The sequence below is a fragment of the Schistocerca nitens genome, chromosome 2 (genome assembly GCF_023898315.1).
Source record: "Schistocerca nitens isolate TAMUIC-IGC-003100 chromosome 2, iqSchNite1.1, whole genome shotgun sequence".
Taxonomy (NCBI): domain Eukaryota; kingdom Metazoa; phylum Arthropoda; class Insecta; order Orthoptera; family Acrididae; genus Schistocerca; species Schistocerca nitens.
Genome location: NC_064615.1, coordinates 603,720,578 through 603,735,959, shown reverse-complemented (window position 1 = coordinate 603,735,959; position 15,382 = coordinate 603,720,578). Strand labels below are relative to the sequence as shown.

The window sequence follows — 15,382 nt, the reverse complement described above, 5'->3', positions numbered from 1 at the left end:
TATTTTCAATTAAGCATTCACAATGTTTAACGTCTACGGCTACTTAAAGCTATACGGCGCGTCCCAGGCGGAGTGGTCAATATTCATGGATATTACAGAAATGATCATTCGAAGCAAAAAAGTCCAGTAAATATGGGCTCTAAAATGCAACCTGAAGAGCTATGAGCACTACATCTTCTATACTGAGAAACAAATCTCTTGTGCTACAAACTCTTTGCTTTCCACGTTTTGGGTAGTGGTAGTAGGACGAAAACAAGAAACAATCGTCTAGTAAACATATGTTCTAACATAGATACGGTATCTTAAGAACTACGAGCGTTTATTCAGTAGACGTGATGTTTTTCAAGTAGCTTAGATGAAATAAGTGACCATAGCTCTTGAGGTATGTTTACTAGACATTTTTGCTTCAAATGATCGATCATTCCTGTCATATCGTTGAATATTGACCATTCCTCCTGGGAAATTGGTTCCAGAAAGAATTACGCAAATTAATGGGGTAACTTATTTCTATCTTGCAACTGTTCGTGCACTTTGCTACGGGGCCCTTCTTTTACATCTGCCGAGCGGGGTAGCCGCACGGTCTAGGGCGCCTTGCCACGGTTCGCGCGGCGGAAGCCTAGGGACCGATGACCTCAGCAGTTTGGTCCTATAAGAACTTACCACAAATTTCTAGTTTCACAATTTTTATGTTTATATTTATTATACACAGCTGAACTTTCAAAGCGGCTATAAGTTCTTAATACAGTTTTTTGTCAAACTCCCATTTTTTAAGGATTATCATGTATCTCACAACACAAGTCACACAATTATCCTTTAGAGACATAACTCTTATGTCACCCACTATGTATTTTTCTCCAGGTGGTAATATCAGACATATCGCCTGAAACACTGAAAATATATTCTAGAGTGAAGACAAATAAATAAGATGTCAAAGATAAATACTTCAATGCCATTAACGTGAGGCATTAGGACTTCATGATGTTATTTTGCAACATTCGAAATGTTCAATTGAAGTATTTTATTTTCAGTTTAGCAGCTCAAATGGTTCAAATGGCTCTGAGGACTATGGGACTTAACATCTGAGGTCATCAGTCCCCTAGAACTTAGAACTACGTAAACCTAACTAACCTAAGGACATCACACACATCCATGCCCGAGGCAGGATTCGAACCTGCGACCGTAGCAGCAGCGCGGTTTCGGACTGAAGCGCATAGAACCGCTCGGCCACCGCGGCCGGCTTTAGCAGCTCAGTATTACTATAGAATATAACCAGGCAGTATGTGGAAAACCACCTACATCGATGTTACGTTTTATTGCAGTAGCCTATGTGGCACATGCAGACAGCCCTGTGATTCCACCTTCAGGTATAATTTGATTTATTTAAATAGTATCCTTTGCTCTTAAGCACATGGAAACCCTGGAAGTGTGCATATCAGAGTAGATGACAAACATTTTTTGGTTGTGTAACACCCAATAGAGCAGAACACTGCATTTCATGTCACTCAGGGTGAATATGTGGCTAATTTCCTATGAATAAGTTGGAATAAAGCCACAGTGACTCAGTTTTTGCGATTCTGTTTGTGAAACGCTACTTTACGTCTGAGATGTCTTTTGAGGTGTGTTCCATTTTGCTGCAGAATGCTACCCATAGCGTTTAATAAATTATTTGCCTTATTCTGTAGCAATTCCATCTTCCTTTTTGCATGTTCCACATTTGATTTTAATGTTTCCATGGTATTCCTGAATGTCAGACAGTCACCTCATAATATATGAACAGTTTAATAATGTGCATGTTTATTTCGCGTGTACCAGTACCGTACAACTTTTTTGCACAATAACATTTAATATTTCTGAGAAAATTACATTAAATTCGTACTTGATATCCAATGCATTTATTTCCGAAGTTCTCCCTCAACCTTTTTTTTGTGAAAACGTCATTGACGCAACTATTCCTTGTCAGGAAATTACTTCAAGTCAATAAGAAGGAAGAAAGATTTGGATTTAGCATCCTATCGATGGCTTGATTTTACAGACGTCGCACGTTCAGATTGTGGAAGAAAATTTGGGGTGCGTCTATTTCAGATGTATCACCCCAGTATTTATCTTAAGCGATTCAGGGATTTCACAGGAAACTTAACTCTGAATAGCCAGACAATGTTTCGAGCCTGTGCCCTCCCAAGTAGTAGTACGGTATCTCGCCACTCGCCTCGCTCAGTTTTACTTCTAGTTGCCATGGTGCCTGTACGAGGCTGTGGCTAATTTTTCATCATGATCTAAGAGGTCATTTAAAAAGAGGTGAATGTTGGTAATGCCTTTATATACAGTGGCTGTTTAATTTGGCTTGGTTGCTCAGTGGTGAAGTGCCAGACTACAGATCCAAAGCATTCAGGTTCAATCTCCGATCGGTCTTCAGATTTTTATCTTCCACTTGCCATTTCTTTCACGTTAGGTAAATTTTCTTAATGGGAAAAACGCTGATTTGTTCCGTGATTCAGATTTCACATTAAACTATGGGTTCGCCTCAATAAGTCAGTTCAAAGGGCAGAGGGACGCTATGGCAACCTCCAAATGGTCAATTCTTCGTACAGCACTATGGCATCCAAGCCAACTGTCGTGTTCATAACAGATTTACTGTTATATACATCTCTGGTGGGAAAGCTACAGCTGACGCCACACTGTATTTGTAACGCAATATTACTACGTCATGTGATTTGTCTCCCATGTTTAAATAACTGAAATCATTAACAATTGGTATTTGCTTTCGGTTAGCTGTCAGATAGCACTATAATACCTATTTAAACTTCCTTCAAGTTTTACACGTGACCATGTTTACACAGACAGTATGTGCGTGGCTAGTTTGAGGCTATGAACAGGAAACACTTCAGAACCAACCACTAAATTTTAATACCAGTAAATTATGACGCGTTTTGAAACCTCTCAGCTATAATTGAGTAATAATTTTGATTTGCTGCTGCTTAAATGGTAGAAATACGAGCTCCATGAAACGACCAGTTGATGACGTCAATAACAATATAAGTGCGAATTGCGCGCAGTTATTCGGTTTTTGAACGCAAAGGGCACTGCGCCGATTGAAATCCACCGCCAAATGACGGAAGTGTATGGTGAGTCGTGCATGGATGTCAATGTTCGTTTTGCTTCCCGCGCATTTCTTCACCGCCTTGCAGACGAACAGGACAACTTTCTGGACTCAATTGTCACGGGTGACGAAACCTGGGCATACCACTTTACACCTGAGACCAAGCAACAAAGAGGCCAGTGGCGGCATCCTTCTTCACCACAGCCGCGGAGCTGGCGGCGAGCTGACCTGACATGACATGACATGGGCATACAAATACTGCCACAGCGTCTACAAAAATACATCGACAGAAATTGGTGATTATGTCGAAAAATAGCTAAATGTTCAAGATGTAAACTGATGTAAACCAATGTAGAAATAAAGAGGTCTATGTACTTATAAAAAAATAAGAGACCTTACTTTTGGGATTACCCTCGTACATCAACATTCTTTTAATTGAAAATAATAGTAGGACTCACTACACTGGAAGTTTGAGTCTGTTTTTGCATACAAAATAAATTAGTGATCGGATTCACGCCATCTTGCAAGGAGAAGCCGATCAACAATTTAATTAATATAAAAGTGCAGCCATGAATGAAAAATGAAGACATGCATGCACTATCTACAAGGCTGTACAGTTAGCACTTCAAATTCGTATCGCGATGTCACTGCAGTAAATGAATGATTTTAAGACAACTGCTGCTTTGATCAGATTTATACCAGCTTATGAAACGTGAGCGAAACGGAAGCAGACAAACTGACAAGACCTCCACGGGAATAGGGGGTTTTGGGCGTAGATGATATTATATCTTATCACAGTGCAAAAATAGGCATTTTCATCATGAATGTAAATGGAACTACGGAATGCGCGATGTATATTTATATATATTGTCGTGGTATTTGCGTTTGCTTCGACAACTTGCATCCAAACTGTCACCTTCCAACGTAGCCTGGACTTTGGACTACACTACAGTTCAGTCTGGCAGCACAACCTCCATAACAAAGAAGCACCATATCTCCATTAGAGCTACACAGATCATATATATAGCTCGGTTCTAGCCAGTGTCTCCATCAAACTAATCGTCATCTCAACTAGACCCACAACGGCAAGTCGAATTCACGTCCAACTGGATTTTTAAAAAAGAAAGCATAGACAAAAAATTACACACAGTCTGCAGTTACAGGTTGATATCACTTTCCTACACTGTCGTCAGCCATACACAAACTTCTCGTACCGTGACACAAGCTGTTTCAATCATCAAAGAATGGTGTCGCCTGGTGTTTCAACGAGTTGTCGGCAGCATCCTCGAGCTCATCGTCAGCTATGGAATGCTGACGAGCCAGCCAAGTCTTTGTCTTCGGGGAAGAGAAGAAAGTCAATTGGTGCCTAGCTGGACTATAGAAAGGATGCTGAAAAATCTCCCAGCCAAAACGTGTGTTTCCTTCTTTCCATCCGCAGTATGAGCTCACACATTCTTGTCAAGGAGAATGGTTCATTAGAAATCATCCCGCGCTCTTTTCTGATCCTCGGAGTCTCACAATAAACCTGCGATGTCAGTATTCTCACGCTTTACTACCATGAAATCTCTTGTCAAAATACCTTTGCGATTAAAAAAAAAACTGCAGCAATCATTTTGGAATTTGACTGCATCTGCTCGAATTTTTTGGGGTGATTGGGAGAATGAGAGCGCGTTCATTGTTTGGACTTAATTTCAGAATTCACGTAATGCATTCACGTCTCGTTTCTGTCCAGAAATCGCTCCCCGTCTTCTTGATAGTGCTCGAAGAATGTCAATTCTGAAATCACTATTGCAGTTTTGTGAACACCTGGTAAACATTTTGGTACCAGCGGTGCACAATACTTATGGTTACCTACACTCTCTGAGGCCGTTTTAAGACGGATGTCCTCGAAATCCGTGGCACATATTCAGGAAGGTCCGGAAATTGCGAACCAATGGCTCTCACGTCAACGCGATGCACAAGTTCGTCAGTCACATCTGAATGTCTTCCTCGACCACTTTCATCACACACGTCTGTGCGATCAACCTTGAATTTTCTGCACCACTCCCTCACAACGCCATCGCTCATAACCCCATCCGCATACATACGACGCAATTGACGACGAATTTCAATGGCACTGACTCTTTTTGCTTGCAGGAAGCGAATGACAGCACATACATCGCGACTGGCAGGGGACGCAATAAGACGTCCATTTCAGTCGCTTGCTGCGCACGCACTGACGAACGCAAAAGCGTGCTGACTGACACAAACGTGACGTTCAAAGTCTCCTTTCCTAAATAAGCAAGGGCCATGAAGCTAGAAGCATTTGTTTATTTTTAATATCCAATCGTAGGTTAGCCCAGTGAGATCGTATTTAAATGTCCTACTGGTTGCTGCGAAGTTAGCTTTAAGACGTATCAGCTTTGGAGTCTAGACTTCCGCACTTGTCACATGAGAACAACTAATGTAAAATATGCCCCAGTCTCATTCGTTCTGGCTGGGAGATTTTTCACCATCCTTTCTATAGGCTGGCTGAATCACCAGGCGACACCATTCTTTGATGAAAGGAAAGAAAGCTTGTGTAGTTTCACCACCTTTTATCTTTTAGTTCAACAGTTTTTTCGCGTGAGCATTGGTCCCGCCACAAATCAGTCCGAACAACGTTACCATTACATTCTAAAAAAATGCAGCTCCAACAATGTAATTTATATGTAACAAATTTTCACGTACGCCACTGTAGACATTGAAGGGAAAGATAACAGGGTTAGTATAAAAATTTTTTCCCAGTCCTATTCACTTTGCTTAGTCTGTGTCTTAGTATGAACACATTTTAAAACGGCCGGTGCACATTCATCATTATCGCCATTTTCATCACTACTTTCAGAACTAGATCCACTTTTAACTATTGTTACGGTTCCTCAGACTCTGAAACACAATTCACTTTATTCTGATTGTTGAAAAACTATCAACAGACTTTTGCAAATCCTCACCATCACCACGAACTACTGTCTTCACCGTGTAGGTTGTTTATAAAGATCGACTATCACAAGACACAAATGGAACGTGCTCCGTTTCAGAATATGTTTCAGAGTCGTGTATTAACTATAAATTGAAATCCACACATTCACATAGTGAAGTGTGCGTCTATACTAAGCTCGTCATGAAATTTAAACGCCGTAGTAACTTCATGTGAATACAGCGCGTATTTGATGCGACCTACGTCACCACTCAAAACAACTAAAAAATAGGCGTACTGTAAACTAAAGGCAAGAACCACTTTTACAACTAAAACATACGAACAAAAACATCACAGACGCGATCTACGTAATACACACAGTCACGCTTCAAAGTGTTTACCGAGTGCTGTGTTGATCACTAGGCCCCATTATTCCCTACGCATCATCATCATCATCATCATCATCATCATCATATCATCATCATATCATCATCATATCATCATCATATCATCATCATATCATCATCATCATCATCATCATCATCATCATATCATCATCATATCATCATCATATCATCATCATCATATCATCATCATCATATCATCATCATCATCATATCATCATCATCATATCATCATCATCATCATATCATCATCATCATATCATCATCATCATATCATCATCATCATATCATCATCATCATCATCATCGTCATCATCATCATCGTCATCATCATCATCGTCATCATCATCATCATCATCATCATCGTTTAAGACTGATTATGCCTTTCAGCGTTCAGTCTAGAGTATATCCCCCCCTTATAAAATTCCTCCATTAACCCCTATTCAGTGCCTCTTCTGATGTTAAACCTATTACTTCAAAATCATTCTTAATCAAATCCAAGTACCTTCTCCTTGGTCTACCCTGACTCCTCCTACCCTCTACTGCTGAACCCATGAGTCTCTTGGGTAACCTTGTTTCTCCCACGCGTGTAACATGACCCCACCATCTAAGCCTGTTCGCCCTGACTGCTACATCTATAGAGTTCTTTCCCAGTTTTTCTTTGATTTCCTCATTATGGACACCCTCCTGCCATTGTTCCCATCTACTAGTACCTGCAATCATCCTAGCTACTTTCATATCCGTAACCTCAACCTTATTGATAAGGTAACTTGAATCCACCCAGCTTTCGCTCCCATACAACAAAGTTGGTCGAAAGATTGAACGGTACACAGATAACTTAGTCTTGGTACTGACTCTCTTCTTGGAGCAGAGAGTAGATCGTAGCTGAGCGCTCACTGCTACACCTCGCTTCCAGTTGTTTCACTGTGCATTTTTATAGAAGCCTCGTCTACTGCCAAATCACTGACACATTCGCATCACATTGCGCTGAGCGCAGGCGTTCCACAGGCAGTCTCTCACCATCGGAGAGGGAATTTCTTGTTGTTAGTTCACCGGCGTGCCTTCGGCTTCTGCGCCCCGCCCTGCGACTGACAAGAAAATCGAGCGTTAGCGCCCGCCTAGTCGCCTTCCTTCCTTCCTTCCGTCCGCGCAGCCATCCGTCTCAGCTCCAGACAGCATAAATATTTGACACGCGTCCCGTGTTTATCTCGCGCTGCCACTGTGTTTGTGTGGGAGCAGCCGAGCCCCGGGCCAGGCGCGCCCTCACTGTTTAATAAATACGCGGGTTTATTTTATTTTCTCCTGCGCAGTTTGTTTAAGACGGCGAGTTTTATATTTTTAATAATATTGAGGAGGAGGAGGAAGAAGAAGAAAACTCGCGGGCGAGGGGAGACACGCCCAGCGGTCGCCGGTGATAAAAACACGTGTTGAGCAGGACGGCAGGCCGTCATTAATAACGTACAGCGGCGCCACCGAGAGCTGCAGCGCGTCAGCGTGGAAGAACAGGCACTGGTTCGCGCTCACACCGCTGTGCAGGAACGATTGGAATTTAAATTACGCGATGACCTTTAACTCCGCCCGTTAAATCATCCGGCGCAAAAATAAAGAAAAAATGCTTCATAGCTTAAAACTGCCCGTCATGTATTGCCACCTTTTTGCGTACAGTCAGGTTAAGCGACTGACAATCTAGATTACACAGTCTAACTTTCTCCGAAGTTAATGATCGAGAAACGAAATTAGTCAGAACAGGGAAATGCTGTATTTAATGTTCCGTTCAGTTATCAATCAACTTCTCTTTGGCTAAATTCCTTTTCCTGTGTAATTCATTCAGTAGATCGTCGTGAGCTACGTGCATGTCTCAGAGTCGGACGTTAAGGAAATGAATGGTAGATGATTACAGGTGCCAAGAGATGCAGGCACGTCATATCTGCCGCATTCTTCCGATGGTCCGCAATTAATTTTCGTAATCAAACGTACCACCTCCGCAGCTCTTTTAAACGGTTTCGTGCGTAAGAGATTCACCGATCGAGACGTAGTGTCTGTGTCAAGAATATTAATAGCATCTCCACGCAGCAACCCAGTTGACCACAACGTTGCTCACAATCCTGATTATGTGGTATGAGCAACGGGAAGTCCTGTAAATTAATGGCGCTTTGGTATTCCTTAAATGCAAACGGAATCGCAAGTGAGGAATAGCACTCACTCATATAAAAGCGTCTACTACTGTTGTGGAGATATGAAAACAATTTTTGAATCGCTTCGCGAGTAGCAAAATATCCGTAGAAAGATTCACGGATTTTCTGTAAGAGAAACATTGTGCAAGGGTGGTGCAAAAAAATGGCTCTGAGCGCTATGGGACTTAACATCTATGGTCATCAGTCCCCTAGAACTTAGAACTACTTAAACCTAACTAACCTAAGGTCATCACACAACACCCAGTCATCACACAACACCCAGTCATCACACAACACCCAGTCATCACACAACACCCAGTCATCACACAACACCCAGTCATCACACAACACCCAGTCATCACACAACACCCAGTCATCACACAACACCCAGTCATCACACAACACCCAGTCATCACACAACACCCAGTCATCACACAACACCCAGTCATCACACAACACCCAGTCATCACACAACACCCAGTCATCACACAACACCCAGTCATCACACAACACCCAGTCATCACACAACACCCAGTCATCACACAACACCCAGTCATCACACAACACCCAGTCATCACACAACACCCAGTCATCACACAACACCCAGTCATCACACAACACCCAGTCATCACACAACACCCAGTCATCACACAACACCCAGTCATCACACAACACCCAGTCATCACACAACACCCAGTCATCACACAACACCCAGTCATCACACAACACCCAGTCATCACACAACACCCAGTCATCACACAACACCCAGTCATCACACAACACCCAGTCATCACACAACACCCAGTCATCACACAACACCCAGTCATCACACAACACCCAGTCATCACACAACACCCAGTCATCACACAACACCCAGTCATCACACAACACCCAGTCATCACACAACACCCAGTCATCACACAACACCCAGTCATCACGAGGCAGAGAAAAATCCCTGATCCCGCCGGGAATCGAACCCGGGAACCCGGGCGTGGGAAGCGAGAACGCTACCGCACGACCATACCTGCGGACAAGGATGGTGCACCTTTGAATGAACTTTTCACTAGCGACCATGTGAAACGAAAAATTTGATCGTTTGTAACCACGGACATCGAGATTATCTTACTTGTGAACCGCCGGCCGGGGTGGCCGAGCGGTTCTAAGCGCTTCACTCCGGAACCGCGCGACTGCTACCGTCGCAGGTTCGATGTTTGTGATGGATGTTTGCGATGTCCTTAGGTTAGTTAGGTTTAAGCAGTTCTAAGTTCTACGGGACTGATGATCTCAGATGTTAAGTCCCAAAGTGCTCACAGCCATTTGAACCATTTTTGAACTTGTAAACCGCGATAGAGAGAAGACTTCAGTATGATTATACCCAACACTGCTAACCACGCTATCAGCTATACCTCATCCTGTGTGCAACGGCCGATCCTATTTACTTACAAACTTGGCTAATTTTGTCAAACTTTCCCTCGGCGTCTCCATCACTTTCTACCAAATAATCACATGTTTCGAACCACGCTTCGTATGGAACCACTATAGCTTTTGTGTCATACGACTGTGATAGTAATTATTAATTAAACTTAGCAGTGAAATCTTTAATTGTGTATTATAATTATTAACAAAATGCTTCAGAATCCCTCTTCGCAACAAATATTCAAGTTAGGTCGCAGTATTTTTGCTGTCACCACTAATTTTTCTAGGGTATTTAAAAAGAACACAGTAGGTTAGATTAAACCAAGGGCAAGTGAATTACGACCCTTCAGATCAGGCATGGGCCACATTTGGTGCCTCGCGCGCCTGTTTCACATACGCCTACTTAACTTAAGCTCGTAGGCCACCTCGTCACGTGACGTGACAGCGGCGCTATTAGGACATGAAGTCAAAACTACGCTGATGGAAAAAACTGCAACATAAAAAAAAAACGCCGTGTGACTAGGGCCTCCCGTCGGGTAGACCATTCGCCGAGTGCAAGTCTTTCGATTTGACGCCACTTCGGCGACTTGCGCGTCGATGGGGATGAAATGATGACGAATAGAACAACACAGCACCCAGTCCCTGATCGGAAAAAATCTCCGACCCAGCCGGGAATCGAATCCGGGTCCGTAGGATTGACATTCTGTCGCGCTGGCAACTCAGCCACAGGGGGGGGGGGGGGGGGGGAGTGGACAAAAAAGAAAAAATAAAAATTAATACAGAGTAATGAAATTTCGGTAATACATTTGCCTGTGTGACATTTTCAGTGATTAACATTGCAAGATCACAGGTTAATGTAAGAGCGAGATAAGGCATTGCAAATGTGAGATGCTGGTACATTAATAACCTGTGTAGGCGCCAGAATGTGGAATGCAAGCACGCAAACGTGCATACATTGTGTTGTACAAGTGCCGGATGTCAGTTGATGATATGGAATTCCATGCCTGTTGCACACAGTCGGTCAATACAGGGATGGTTAATGCTGTCTGCAGACGACGCTGTATTTGTCGTCCGATGATGTTCTCTATGTGCTCAATTGGAGATAGATCTGGTAATCGAGCAGGCCAAGGCAACATGTCGTCACTCTGTAGATAAGTCCCTCTTTATACAGACCCCGGCTGTTCACTATACAATGTCGCATCAAAACACCTAGAGACGTCTAAATTTCCAGTTGTTATTTTATTTGAGCAGCCAGTTTCAGCGCTACGTTACGCCATCTACAGGCCTTCTGACCGACGTGTAGGAAGAGTCTCACCTCTGATCCAGGCAAAACAGAGGCCAGCATTCAGTGACTTGTGTCCATAGATTTCTTCCCGTGAATCATCCCTCTGCAGAACACGGTGGCCTAGAAAGGTGGCACAAGGACGAGCGTTATCCTATTGGGAAACACCCCTGGGAATGCTGTTCACGAATGGCAGGACACAAGAGGTCGAAACACCAGACTGATGCGCAGTTTTGCAGTCAGAGTGCATGGGATAACCACGAGTGTGTTCCTGCTGTCACCCCAGACCATAGATCTACATATAGGTCCAGTGTGTCCAGCACGCAGTACAGGTTGTTTGCATGTGCTCAACAGGCCTTCTTCCAACCATCACACAACCATCACTGACACAGAGGCAGAACTTGCGTTAATCAGAAATCACAGCAGACCTCTGCCCTTACCTCCAATGATCTCTTACTTGACACCACTAAAGTCGCAATTGGCGGTGGTCTGTGGAATCCACGCTACAGGCCGTGTGGCTCGGAGCTACCCTTGAAGTAACCGATTTGTAACAGTTCTTCGTGTCACACGGTGCCAACTGCTGCTCAAACTGTTGCTGCAAGATGCAGTTACGATGCACCAGAGCCATGCGCTGAACACTATGGTCTTCCCTCTTAGTAATGTCACGTGGCCGTCCGGAGCCAAGTCTTCTTCCGATCGTACATTCTCGATATCACCACTGACAACAATCATGCACAGTGGTTGTTTTCTGTAGTATCGTAGAGGGAATATTCATCTTCTCATAGCCCCTGTAAGACTCAGTAAGGTGTTTATAATGTCTTTGTCGCCTTAAAGGCTTTCTCGAGTGACATCAACCCAGCTGTCTAATCTCAAATGTGACTATAACGCTCACGACCGTTACAGCGTGTATTTAAAGCAAATATGATTTGGCGCGAAACTGGAACAGACAGCATCTATCAGATGCACAAACATACCTACTAACTTTGGTTTATGTCGCAAAAGTCCTTTTTGATGACGCGACTTTTTCTCCGTCAGCCGGCCGGTGTGGCCTAACTGTTCTAGGTGCTTCAGTCTGGAACCGCGCGACCCCTACGGTCGCAGGTTCGAATCCTGCCTTGGGCATGGCGGTGTGTGATGTCCTTAGGTTAGTTACATTAAAGTAGTTCTAAGTTCTAGGAGACTGATGACCTCAGATGTTAAGTCCCATAGTGCTCAGAGCCATCTGAACCATTTGAATTATCATTCTTAACTTGACCTGTGGAACGAAATTCATTTCACATATCTTTCGGGCAACCAAATGCTGCCCAAGATTTCACCATGTGTAGTAAAGAAACATGTAGTTAAAGTACTACAATTAAAAAAAAAACACTGAACAATATTGTAGATGTTGCCTGCAAACGGATGGTGCTAATAGTTAGGGGACCGAGATGTTTGTTTAACATTATGACATCACGCGTCGTTTGTATCATCTATGGTCTAAATATGACTCACAGACGTCTTTTGATCATCTCGTCCGCAAATTGTGCAGTGTAGGTAAGCAGCCCACCCCAAGCTGTGACTGTGGAGCATCGAACCATACCATCCGGCACTTTGTTAAGAACTGTAAACTGACATCTTACCTGGGCGACCCAAGCAACTTTTTCATAACCACAGCATCATGCCTTGACAAGATAAGGTGACTGGACATCAGAATGTAACACCAGCTTTAAATGTATTACACGTATTAATATCTGTTTATGTATTTTTTCTGTACTCTTGACTGTATTTCATGTGCAGTGCTATACGCTACATAACAAATCTGTTAATGTCTTACTATGAAATGCGAAAAGCGCGTAGGCGCCATAGGCGCTATTAATGCAGCCTCTTCCTGTTCAGACTGTTACAGCCCAGATTAGATTAAAGAGGCGAGATGAAATTTATGTTGCGTCTAGAAAGACTTCTTTGAGCTCGGCTTAGGAACTCGACTTATCTAAAATGACTGCAGATAAGGCTAAAATGCAGCAACAGAAGATACATTTCTTGAGTGAGCCCGTCAGCCATATTTCGAACGTAAAGATAACAACTGCTGCTCAGGGGGTCCTGTCTTCGGTTGTTTCACTGGCGCGATTATGTTATTTCTAGGGGAAAACTTAAATGGTCTTTTATTTTTAAATCTAAACTGTGATGAGTTTTAGAACGTTAAATTACGGGCAAACCGTACATGCATCTAATACTATAGGGCGAATGAAAATTTTTGCACCTTGAACGAATAGGAACGGTATAATCCGGAAGTCGATGTGTCATGCACGACAAAAACTGAGCGTATTAATCTTTTCGGTTGACATAGTCAAGAACTGGTTCACTATCACACACACTTGTTCTGTGAGTGTATCCCGGAAGTGGATGAGACAGAACCGAATCGTAAGCCGTTACATTACGATGTGAGATGGCTTTCTGGCAACATATTTTCTGAATGGAAGACTGGCCGTAGTAGCCTTACTGCGAAATCGCAACGTTCCCGGAAGTAAGCTTATTGTGATTATTTGGCGAGGAAGATTTATTAAAAATCGTAACTATAATACCACTGGTACAATTTTTTAAGTTCCATTTTGAAGTAGTTCAGCAAGGTTATACAGTATGTCAGTGGTCTAATACAGGGCAGGAGGCCATCTTCAGCAGCACCACGCACAGAAAACAAAGATTTTTGCAATACGGGTTTAACAGTCAGGAAAGAAATATCTTCAGCTACGTAACACGAGGGTTGTCCAGAAAGTAAGTTCCGATCGGTTGCGAAATGGAAATCACAGTGAAAACAAGAAACGTTTTCTTTGCAACAGTTAGGTCACCTTCCACCTACTTCTCTACACAGTCGCCGCTCCAACTTCGAGTTGTGTCGTAGTGTTGTATCAACTTTCCAATATCCTCGTCATAGAAAGCAGCCGCCTGTGCTTTCGGCCAGTTATCTGCACTGGTCTGCAGCTGGTTGTCTGTGGAAAAATTTTGTCTTCGTAGCCAGAGGTTCTTGTGAGCAGAGATGAGACTCAGGGGGGAGCCAATTACGGACTGTATTGTGGGTGATCTAACACTTCTCATCGAAAACGCTGCAGGAGCGTCTTCATTGCCCCTGCAGTGTGCGGCCGAGAATTGGCATGAAGAAGGAACTGCTCGACAGTTGGGTTACGTGGGCTGCATGACACAGGTGAAATCTCTAACCAGGCCCTCGTACTTGGCGGGAGACGCTATTCCCTACGCATCTTTACGTGCTCACTGTTCACTCAAAACTGAAAAGAGCGACGTGACAAGATCGACGGGCCTACTAGAGACACTGCCCAACACATCTGTGCAAAGCTTTACCGGATTTTCCCAGTGGTTTCCATTTCGCGACCGATCCGAACTTACTTTCTGGACAACCTTCGTAGCATACACTATTTTACAACTGAGTTTAAGTACATCACAGTATTAGCTTTAATTGAAACTGTTCTAATCAACATAGGTTACAACTTAAAGCTAAAAGATCAACCTGCGTATGTACAGTTCTGCAAGTGTTTTCTGAATGAACTCTGATTTCATTTCTTTAAGTGCAGCCTGTTCAGGTATGTGAACTCAGAGGAGATACGACAGGCCAGTCATATCGTTGTACTGCCGTTCCATGATATTAACATAGGGATTCACGCGCACTAACTGGTCTAGTTTTGTTTCGGGGAAAGTCGGAATTCTGTGAGATATGTTGTGGCTGTCAGTAGTACAAAAAGCAGTGTGGACACACGTGGCTGATATAGGGACGCAATAGTAAAATGAAAGCTGAAGTTTCCAACACTTCAGTTGTTCTTTCTCAAAAGAAAAACGAAGGGATGTGACGCTAACTAATTTCCATGGGAGTGCAAAAATGAATGATATAGTATCCCAGTGCTGATACTGATCAAGTCAACTAGAGTTCTGTCGAACCTTCCGAGGTTCAATTGGGAATTTGAAAGTGAAGTAGCTTCATTTGTAGCCATAATTAAATGTAGAATCCTTGAACAGTGAATTGTTACAAGTGACTAGAGCATAGGATACATACAGGGGGGGGGGGGGTTATTATTAAAGTGCAGTTCCA

General features: G+C 43.2%; 1 protein-coding gene across 1 annotated transcript in view; it reads right to left on the bottom strand.

The window, feature by feature from the left end:
• Nucleotides 1-15,382, bottom strand: part of LOC126235189 (glypican-6) — a 69,491-nt gene that overhangs the window by 35,917 nt on the left and 18,192 nt on the right. The gene's annotated exons all lie outside the window — the stretch shown is intronic.